The sequence below is a fragment of the Rattus rattus genome, chromosome 7 (assembly GCF_011064425.1).
Source record: "Rattus rattus isolate New Zealand chromosome 7, Rrattus_CSIRO_v1, whole genome shotgun sequence".
Classification (NCBI taxonomy): Eukaryota; Metazoa; Chordata; class Mammalia; order Rodentia; family Muridae; genus Rattus; species Rattus rattus.
This window is the reverse complement of record NC_046160.1, coordinates 121,555,871-121,566,933: the sequence shown is the minus strand read 5'-3', so window position 1 is coordinate 121,566,933 and position 11,063 is coordinate 121,555,871. Positions and strand designations below refer to the sequence as shown.

The 11,063-nt window shown below is 37.1% G+C and overlaps 1 pseudogene; it reads left to right on the top strand.

Moving 5' to 3' along the window:
* On the top strand, positions 1-472 carry LOC116906220 (annotated as a pseudogene).
* The last annotated feature ends 10,591 nt before the right edge of the window (positions 473-11,063 follow it).

The window sequence follows — 11,063 nt, the reverse complement described above, 5'->3', positions numbered from 1 at the left end:
ATGAAATGCTGCTGGATCATCCTCTTTTTCATGGCACTAACTACAGGTAAGGGGATCCCATGTCATAAACTGGAGGGACCATAAACTCTGTTGACAGTGGCATTCACTTTGCATTTCTTTCTACAGGGATCAACTCAGAAGTCCAGCTGCAACAGTCTGGGGCTGAGTGTGGGGGACTTGAGGCCTCAGTCTAGTTGTTCTGCAAGGCAAGTCGTTTCACACGGCTTCTGGTTATATCTTTGCAAATTCCTATATGCACTGGGTGAAGCACAGGCCTAAACAGGGCCTGGAATGGATTAGAAGGATTGATCCTGAGGATGGTAATACTGTGTATGCTGAGATGTTCAAAAGAAAGGCCACACTGACTGCAGATGCATCGTCCAACACAGACTACATACAACCCAGCAGCCTGACATCTGAAGACATGGCAACCAATTTCTTTGCTAGACACAGTGTTGCAACCACATCCTGAATGTGACAGAAACGCCAGAGGAGCAAGAAGCTGCCCTGGGCCTGAAATGAAAGACAATAATATCCTGAAGATTTGTTCATAGTCATTCTGAGTGTCCACGTGTCTTCCTGATCCTGACAGTGCTATATGGTATTTACCAACTTTTCAAAAGGACATCTCTGGTAGTATAATTAAGAAGTGTCTTGTTAATCAGGCTAAGTGTTTATCTCTCTTGTTGATTTTATCAAGTAATTCAGTTCTGTTATGGTTGAGTCTTTGTATAGTTCTTTTTGTTTCTACATGGTTGATTTCAGCCATGAGTTTGATTATTTGCTGTCCTCTACTTTTCTGGCATGTATTTGGTTCTTTTTGCTTAAGAACATTTAGGTATGCTGTCAAGATGCTATCGTATGCTCACTGCAGTTTGTCTTTGGAACACTCAAAGCTATAATATTTCTTCTGAGCACTGGTTTCATTGTGTCCCATAAGTATGCTGTACCTTCATTTTCATTAAATTCTAAAAAGTCTTTAAGTTCTTTCTTTATTTCTTTCTTGAACAAGTGAACATTGAGTAGAACATTGCTCAACGCCCATGTGTATATAGAATTTCTGTCACTTTTGTAGTTACTGAAGATCAGCCTTAGTCCTTGGTGACGTGATAGGATGCATGGTATTATTTCAAATTTCTTGTATCTGTTGAGGCCTGTTTTGTGACAGATTATATGGTCAATTTTGGAGAAAGTACTATGAGGTGCCTGGAAGACAGTATTTTCTTTTAGGATGAAATGTTTCATAGATATCTGTTAAATCCATTTGGTTCAAAACTTCTTTTTAATTTCTCTGTCTCTATATTTAGTTTCTGTTTATGTCATCTGTCCATTGCTGAGAATGGGGTGTTGGATTCTCCACTATTATTGTGTGAGGTGCAATATGTGCTTTGAGCTTTAAGAAGCTATTTTTTACAAATGTAGTTGCCCTTGCTTATAGAACATAGATATTCAGGATTATGAGCACATCTTGGTGGATTTTTCCTTTGAAAAGTGTTCTTCCTTATATTTTTTGAAAATTTTTGGCTGGAAGATTATTTTATTGGGTATTAGAAAGGCTATTCCAGCTTGTTTCTTGGGACTATTCACTGGGAAAATTGTTTTTCAGCCTCTTACTCTAAGGTAGTGTCCATCTTTGTCACTGAGGTGTGTTTCCTGCATGCTGCAAAATGTTGGATCCTCTTTCAGTATCAAGTCTGTTAGTCTATGCACTTTTAATGGGGAAATACGTTCATTGATTTTTAAGAGATATTAGGGAATAGGGATTGCTGTTTCCTTTATTTTTGTTGTTATAGATGGAATCCTGTTTTTCTGGCTCTCTTCTTTCAGATTTGTTTCAAGAATTTTTTTCCTTGCTTTAGTGAGGGTATAGTTTCCTGCCTTGTATTGGAGATTTCCATCTAATGTCTTAAGTATGGCTGGATTTGTGGAAAAATATTGTGTAAATTTTACTTTGTCATGGAATATCTTGGTTTCTCCATCTGTGTTAATTGAGAATTTTGTTGCATATATTAACCTAGGCAGGTATTCACGTTCTCTTAGTATCTGTATTATATCTGCCCAGGATCTTCTGGCTTTCATATTCTCTGATGAGAAATCTGGTATAATTCTGATAGATATACCTTTATATGTTACTTGACATTTTTCATTTACTGGTTTTAATATTCTTTCTTTATTTTGTGCATCTGTCCTTGTGAATATTATATAAGGAGAGGAATTTCCTTTCTGGTCAAAGCTATTTGGAATTCTGTAGGCTCCTTTTATGTTCATGAGTACCTCATTGTTTTGATTAGGACAGTTTTTTTTCTATAATTTTCTTGAAGATATTTACTGGCCCTTTAAGTTAATAATCTTTACTCTCTTCTATATCTATTATCCTTAGGTTTGATCTTCTCACTGTGTGCTGGATTTCCTGGATGTTTTGAGTTAGGAGAGAACATCCAAATTCACAAAAAAAGGAAATGAGAGACATAGCAAAAGAATCTGAAGAATTTAAAAAATCATCACTTCCTACTACAAAAGTCAATATTCAACAAAAATAGAAAATGTGTAATAAATGGACAATTTCCTAGATAGATATGAGGAAGATAAATTAAATCAGGATCAGATATGCCATACAATCAGTCCCATAACTCCTAAAGAAATAGAAGCAAATATTAAAAGTCTCCAAAAAAAAAAACCCAGGACCACATGTGTTTAGTATAGTATTGTCTAAGATTTTCATAGGAGACCTAATATCAATACTGTCCAAACTATTCTACAAAGTAGAAACAGAAGGAACCCTATCCAATTCCTTCTATGAGGAATTACGCTTATACCTAAGCCAGACAAAGAGTGAACAATGAAAGAGAAATTCAGACCAATTTCCCTTGTGAATATCGATGCAAATACTCAATATATTTCGCGCAAATCAAATCCAAGAGCGCATCCAAATCAAAATGATCATCCATCATGATTAAATAGGGATCATCCCAGGGAAACAGGGATGCTTCAATTTGTGGAAATCCCTCAAGGTAATCCACTATATAAACCAACTTAAAAAACAAAATAAAACGCATGATCATCACATTAGATGCTAAGAAAGCATTTGACAAAGTTCAACAACTCTTCATGTTAAAAGTTTTGGAAAGATCCAGAATTCAAGGGCTATACCTAAGCACTGTAAAAGCAATATACAGTAAATCAGTAGCTTACATCAAACTAAATGGAAACTTAAAGTAATCCCACTAAAATCAGGGAATAGAGAAGGCTGCCTACACTGCCACTACTTACTCAATATATTACTTGATACCATAGACAGAGGAATCACACATCAAAAAAAGGTCAAGGGGATACAGATCAGAAAAGAAGAAGTCAAAATATCACTATTTGCAGTTGATATGATAATATAGTTAAGTGACCCAAAAGGTTCCGCCAGAACCTTTATTTATCAGCCTGATATATAAATTTAGCAAAGTTGCTGGAGAGTGAATTAACTCAAATAAATCAGGAGCCTTCCTCAAATCAAATGATAAAAAGTGTAAGAAAGAAATTAGAGAAATTACACTCTTCACGATACAAAATACCTCCACATGACGCTAACCAAGCAATTGAAAGATCTATATGACAAACTCTTTAAGTCTCTGAAGAGACAAATTGAAGATCTTAGAAGATAGAAAGATCTCCCATTATCAAGTGTTTGTGGGGTTAATATTGGAAAAATGGACAACTTGCCAAATGAAATTTACAGATTCAATACAATCCCCATCAAAACTTTAACTCAATTCTTTATAAAGTTAGAATAAGCAATTGCAAATTCATTTAGAATAACAAAAAAGTTAGAATAGCAAAAAATATACTCAACAATAAAAAACTCCAGGGTCAATCAACGTCCCTGATGTCAAGCTGTATTACAGAACAATTGTTATAAAAACTGTATGGTATTAGTATAGAGACAGGCAGGTAGAAATGTGGAATAGAATAGAAGGCCAAGAAATGAACCCACACCTATGGTCCCTTGATTTTTGACAAAGGAACTAAAATCATCCAGTGGAAACAAAGATAGCTTTTTCAACAAATCCTGCTGTTTCAAGTTGAGGTCTGCATGCTGAAGAATTCAAATCAATGCATTCTTATTGCTCTGTACAAAGCTCAATCAAAGCAGATCAAGGACCTCAACATAAAACCAGATACAGTAATAGAAGAAAAGTGGGGAAGAGCCTTGAACACATGGGCACTGGGGACATTCTCCTGAATAGAACACCAATGGCTTATGCTCTATGGTCAAGAATCAACAAACAACCTCATAAAATTACAAAGCTTCTGTAAGGCAAAGTACATTGTCATTAGGACAAAAAAACAACCAACAGATTGGGAAAAGATCTTTACCAATCTAACAACTGATAGAAAGCTATACATATTTATACAAAGAACTCAAGAATTTAGACTCCAGTTAATCAAGTAACCCTATTCAAAATGGGGTACAAAGGTAAACAAGGTGTTCTTAGCTGAGGAATATTGAATGTCTCAGTAGTACCTAAAGAGAGGTTCAACACTCTTAGTCATCAGGAAAATGCAAATGAAAACATCCCTGAGATTCCACCTCATACCACTCAGAATGTCTAAGATCAAAAACTCAGGTTACAGCAAATATTGGCGAGAATGTGAAGGAAGACGAACATTCGTCCATTGTCGGTGAGATTGCAACATTATTTTTTCTCCATCTTTATTAATTTTGGTATTTCTTATTTACATTTCAATTGTTATTACCCTTCCCGGTTTCCAGGCAACATCCCCCAAACCTTCCCCCACCCCTTCTACATGGGTGTTCCCTTCCCCATCCTCCTTCCCTCAGTATGGAGGTTCCTCAGAAAATTGAACATAGTACACAACCTGAAGGCACAGTTCTGCGACTCCTGTGTATATATCCAAAAGATGCTCCAACATATAACAGGAACACATGTTCCATGGTGTTCATAGCAGCCTTATTTATGATAGCCAGAAACTGAAAAGAACCCAGATGTCCTTCCACGGAGGAATAAATATAGAAATTGTGGTACATCTTCACAATTGAGTACTACCCAACTATTAAAAATAACGACTTCATGAACTTCACAGGCAAATGGATGGGACTAGAAAATGTCTCACTGCATGAGATAAACCAATCCCTCCAAGCACACACACACACACACACACACACACACACACACACACACACACACACACACACACACACACACACAGTATGTATTCAGTGATAAGTGACTATTAGCTCAAATCTCAGATTCCCAAAAATACATGTCACAGACCACATGGAGCTCAAGAAGAAGGAAGAGAAAAGTGTGGATGCTTCCTCCTGAAAAGGGGGACAAAAATATTCAGAGGCAGAAATATCGAGACAGATTTTGGAGCAGAGTCTGAAGGAATGCCAATTCAGAGATTTCCCAGCCTTGGGATTCAGCCCATATGCATATAGCCACCAAACCCAGCATGAAAATCACAGAGGTGAATTTTCACAGGCAACCATTGAACTGAGAACTGGATCCACATTTTAGGAATTAGAGAATGGATTGAAGGAGGTGAAGGGGTTTTTAACCCCATAAGAGGAACAATATCAATGAGCCAGAACTTCCAGGAGCTAAATGACCACCAAAGAGTACAAATGGACTAACCCATGTCTCCAGTCACATATGTAGCCTTTTTGGGACCCATTTGGAGGAGAATCTCTTAGTCCTGCCAAAGCTGGATCCCCCAATGTAGGGGAATGTCAGGGAGGCAAGGTGGGAATAAGTGTTTGGTGGTTGGATAAACAGCCTCATGGAATATAGGTGCAGAGCAATGGGCCAGGGAGTTTATGGATGACAAACCAGGAGAAAGAATAACTTTTGAAGTGTATGTAAAAAAAATCTAATTAAAAAAAAGAAAAAAGAAAGAAAAAAAACATTTGAAATGGTTCATCAGAGATCCTAGTCTGTTTGGATCCAGGAGCTGAAATCTCTAGCTGTTTCTGTGTCAGCTGCTTTCAAAACTGTCCCTTTGGTGGGTTGTTAACATACCTGAGCCTGTGTGGCCCCATAACATGCTCAGCTCCAAGCATTCTATAGCTTAGCCCAACTTCCTGTCAAAAACTCTACTCACACTCCCTACAATCCACTGAAGTCATACCTTTACAAACCAAACCAAATAATCAAATTTATATGTTAATTTCTCAATCCAAAATAAATACACACAATAAACTTATAACAAATTAAAAGGAATATAAACCACCCACCCATATAAAATAAATTTGCTTACAGACATCCATCCCAGCTACCTTGACAATTCAGGACCACCCATGTCTGGGTCATCCTTCTCAGTCACCATCTTGATTCTCTCTCCTTCTCCTTCTCTCCCTCCCTACAAAATATTTGTTCTTGCCTTATTATTTTCCTATCCAATGATCATCTCAATCTATCTTGTGTCAGACCTCTCCTGCATAATGACATAAACGTGCAGACTTATCCAAATAAAATACTACTGATTTGGGATCCTGCTGGAGTACAGTACATTTAGATCAGTTCTTTACCAGTGAACATTTTCATTGACATGCTATTGTTTAGTAAAAGAAAAATGATATATTATTGCAATATATTATGATATAGCTACCATTCAAATCTATGGAATTTTTCCTCGTTGCTGAACTAGACACAAATAAACTACATAATGGATATGGCAAGGAAAATCCAAGTCAACAGGTGGGGAAACATACCTCTTTCATAGTCCAACTTGGTGTATCTGAAACAAGAAAATGCAGGTGAATAGATTCAGCATAGATTTGGGGATGGCTATTTTACTTCTCCTGTAAAACCTTATATTATACTTTCAAATAAAGCTATTAATATATCTGAATTGCTTTTTTAGTAGTAGTCAAAACTCTTATTATTCTAGGACAAGGGATGAGGCTGCATGTCATTCTTTGCAGCCTTCAGGGTGTGGAGTCTACTGATCTGGGGACAACTGGTCTACTGCTCAGATTACACTGAGGCAGAAAAATGGGAGTCTTAGTTGGGCATGAAAGAGGTCTGATCCTGTCCTCAGCACCACCTGGGTGCTCTATTGCATCCTTCTTGAGACTGAATTCATTTTTTTACCAATACTAGGTAGACATTGACTAAAACAGTAAAAATTCTTTTCATATTTTACAGGTACATTAGAGGAAGGTTTATTATAATAAGGATGATTAGCAAGATTTAATTTATATTATTTTCAGATTTGGCCTTTACCCTCCACAATGGAAACATATAGAAGACAAAAGAATATTGATATAACTGAGCTTTGTGCTCCAAAAATTTACTTGGCTTCATAAATTAACAATAATATGAGAAGTATTAACAACTTCAGAATGTTTTTAGAGTTAAAACTTGTGTTTTCAGTAGCTCGTAAAAAAGATAAGGTGGAAATAGCCTTGATATGTTAATTTTCCTGAATACAATTTCTTGCAGATGATGAATAAAGTCATAAAGGGTTCTGTAATTCTGTTGTCTCATACTGGGAAAGAAGCCTAAGGGAGCATTAATATGAGGAACTTTATTCCAACTACTCATAACAGCTTTGATATTAGCCACTGGGGAGTGGGCAAATTGTTTAAACTCTGGAAGTTTTTGTGGATGATAAACTGGTAATAAGTCATGTTGAAAGAGGGGGTGTTCCTGCCTTTGGTTATGAGCATCAGCGGGCAGGCATTTGTCTATTCTTTACTGGAGCCGCAGACGAAACTTTGGGTGGTGAGATTGTTTCATAATGGCTTGCTAGTCAAAGTGCTTCATTTCACAATACTTGTCATAATGTCTATAATTCCCATTCCTGTTAATCCCATTCTTTATAACACTTTTGTTAGATCATCATCTGTGGCAAATAAGGACTTTGTGGGAAGGATTTTGTCATACTTCACTAATGACTGAAAATGTTGCTTCCTGAAAAGTTTTTAAAAAGTATTCTAATGGGCATGGATCACATAATACATTAACATTTGTCAGGAAATCATGCAGGATAGATGCAAGAGATTCAATAGGACAGATTTCTGGTATTTTCTCTTCTTTTATTGAGATGGTATAGCTTGCTCATCCTGATTACAGAATATTAAATTATTTAGTTTAACTGGTCTCATACATCAGAACAATCAATCATCAACTTTTGTCCAAGGTCCTAAATGGGACCCATGCTCCAGACACTATGGCTATTTCTTGGTAATAGTCAAGAATTGACAAGTTTACGTTAATTATGCTTTGGCTCCAATTAATTTAGGTAACATTTTTTTTTTCTTCTATGTAGGTACAGAAACTTCTGTAAATTAGAATTTCCATGACGGAAGCAATTTAGAGCAAAAATGAGAAGTTACTTTATATCATGTAAGTAAGGGCAAGATCAGATTTGAATTCTCTATTCTCTACTTTATTCTTCCTGTCTTTTTTCTATCAGTCCCTAGTAAGAGTTTGAGTCTTTATCTCTTCTCTCTCTCTTCTTCCCTTCCTCCCCTCTCTCTGGGTATGTGTATTCCCCTTAACAAAAACAATGCATTATGCATTTAAAATATATGAGATTCTTTACAGACATCTTTAGCAAACTTTTATAAGGGTAGTCGCTTGTTACTCCAATGAACTCCAATGCATATGTAATATAACACAAATACATATGCATTAGTCTAATCAGGAGCATGAAGGAGAACATAACTTCAGATTAGAGATGTGCATTTTCTTAGCTTATACAAGATGATTATTTTGGAATCTTAGACAAAGTAAAGCTAGCCATAGTAAATGAAATTATGTTATGTATTAGATATTCTTGAAAACATGAATGCAGATATTTTATTTGTCTGGAGTAGTTTCAAACTGCAACCACTTCTAGCATGGAAGCAGACTGCCTTAAGATATGTTGTCTGCTTGTGAGGAAATTTTCCTTAGAATCTTTTATTTATTTATTTATTTATTTATTTATTTATTTATTTATTTATTTATTGGCATTTTAGGTATTTACATTTCAAATTTTATCAACTTTCTGCACTCTCTTATTCTCCTTTCCCACTACTCCTGCGTTTTTGAGGATGCTTCCACTCCTACCCACACATGCCGACCTCAACACCCTGGCATTCCAACACACTTGGAAAAGGAACCTTCACAGGACCAATGGGTTATCCTCATATTGATGCCAGACAATGCCATCTTTGGTGGGTGGTTTAGTCTGTGGGAGCTCTGGGGAATCTGTTTGGTTGTTATCGTTGTTCTTCTTATGGGATTGCAAACCATTTCACCTTCCTCAGTCCTTTCCCTAACTTCCATGCTTAGTCTGATGGTTAGGTACAAGCATCCTCACTTGTATCAGTAAGGTTCTGGCAGAGCCTCTCGGGAGACATATATATCAGGCTCCTGATTGCAAGCACTTCTTGTCATCAGTTACAGTGACTGGGTTTGGTGGCTATATATGGAATGGATTCTCAAAAGGGTCAGTCTCTGTATGACCCATCCTTCTGTACTGCCTCACTTTTTGTCTCTGATTTCTCCCATGGGCATTTTGTTTCCCCTTCTAAGAAGGCCTGAAACATCCACAATTTGGTTTTCTTTCTTCTTGAGCTTCATGTGGTCTGTGAATTGTTTCTTGGGTACTCCAAGCTTTTGGGCTAATACCCACTTTTCAGTGAGTGCATACAAAGTATGTTGTTTTGTATGTTACCTCACTCGGGATGATATTTTCTAGGTTAATGCACTTGCCCTAGAATTTAATGAAGTCATTGTTTTTAATAGTGGAGTAGTGCTCCATTGTGTTAATGCACCACATATTCTGTATCCATTCATTTGTTGAATGATATCTGGGTTCTTTCCAGTTTCTGGCTATTATTTTTTTTCCTTTTTTAAAATTAGATATACTTCTTCAATAACATTTCAAATGTTATTCCCTTTCCCAGTTTCCTGTCCATAAGCCCTTATCCCTGACCCCTCCCTCATATGGGTGTTCACCCCATCCACCTCCCTTACTCTTCCCACCCCGACATTCCACTTCACTGTGGGGCCAACCTTGGAAGGACCAAGGGCTTCCCCTTCCCCTTCCAACAAGTCTATTCTCTGCTACATATGCAGTTGGAGCCCTGGGTCAGTTCATGTGTAGTCTTTTGGTAGTGGTTTAGTCCCTGGAAGCTCTGGTTGGTTGACATTGTTGTTCTTATGGGGTTAAAAGCTCCTTCAGCTCTTTCAATTCTTCCTCTAATTCTCCCAAAGGGGGTCCTATTCTCAGTTCAGTGGTTTCCTACCAGCATTGACCTCTGTTTTGAACATGCTCTGGATGTGTCTCTCAGGAGAGATCTATATCTGGTCCCTTTCAGCATGCACTTTTTAGCTGCATCAATCTTATCTAGGTTTGGTGGCTGTGTGTATATATATATATACATATGTGGTCCCATATGGGCCACTGGACAGGCTCTGAAAGGCTGTTCCTTCAGTCGCTGCTGGAAACATTGCTTCCATATCCCCTACTATGGAATTTTTTCCCCTTTTAAGGAGAAGTGGGAGAATTCACACTTTGGTCATCCTTCTTCTCGAGATTCCTGTTTTTGGACATTAGCCCTCTATCAGTTGTAAGATTAGAAAAGATCATTTTTTGTCCTAATGACAGTGTCTTTTTCCTTACTTCTGTAAGGCTTTGCAGTTTTATGAAGTCCCTTTTGCTGATTCTTGATCTTAGAGCATAAGCCATTGTTGTTTTGTTCAGAAAAAATTCCCCAGACCCTTGCAATCGAGACTCTTCCCCATTTTTTTCCTTTAATTTGAGTGTATTTGGTTTGATGTGGAGGTACTTGATCCACTTGGATGCAAGCTTTGTACATGGTGATAAGAACGGATCAATTTGCATTCTTCTACATGCTGACCTCCAGTTGAACCAGCACCATTTGTTAAAAATGCTGTCTTCTTCCATTAGATGGTTTTAGCTCCTTTGTTAAAAATCAAGTGATCATAGGTGTGTAGGCTAATTTCTGGGTCTTCCAATCTGTTCAACTGATTTATCTGCCTGCCTCTGTAGCAATAGCATACATACATTGTTTTATGACTATTGCTCTGTAA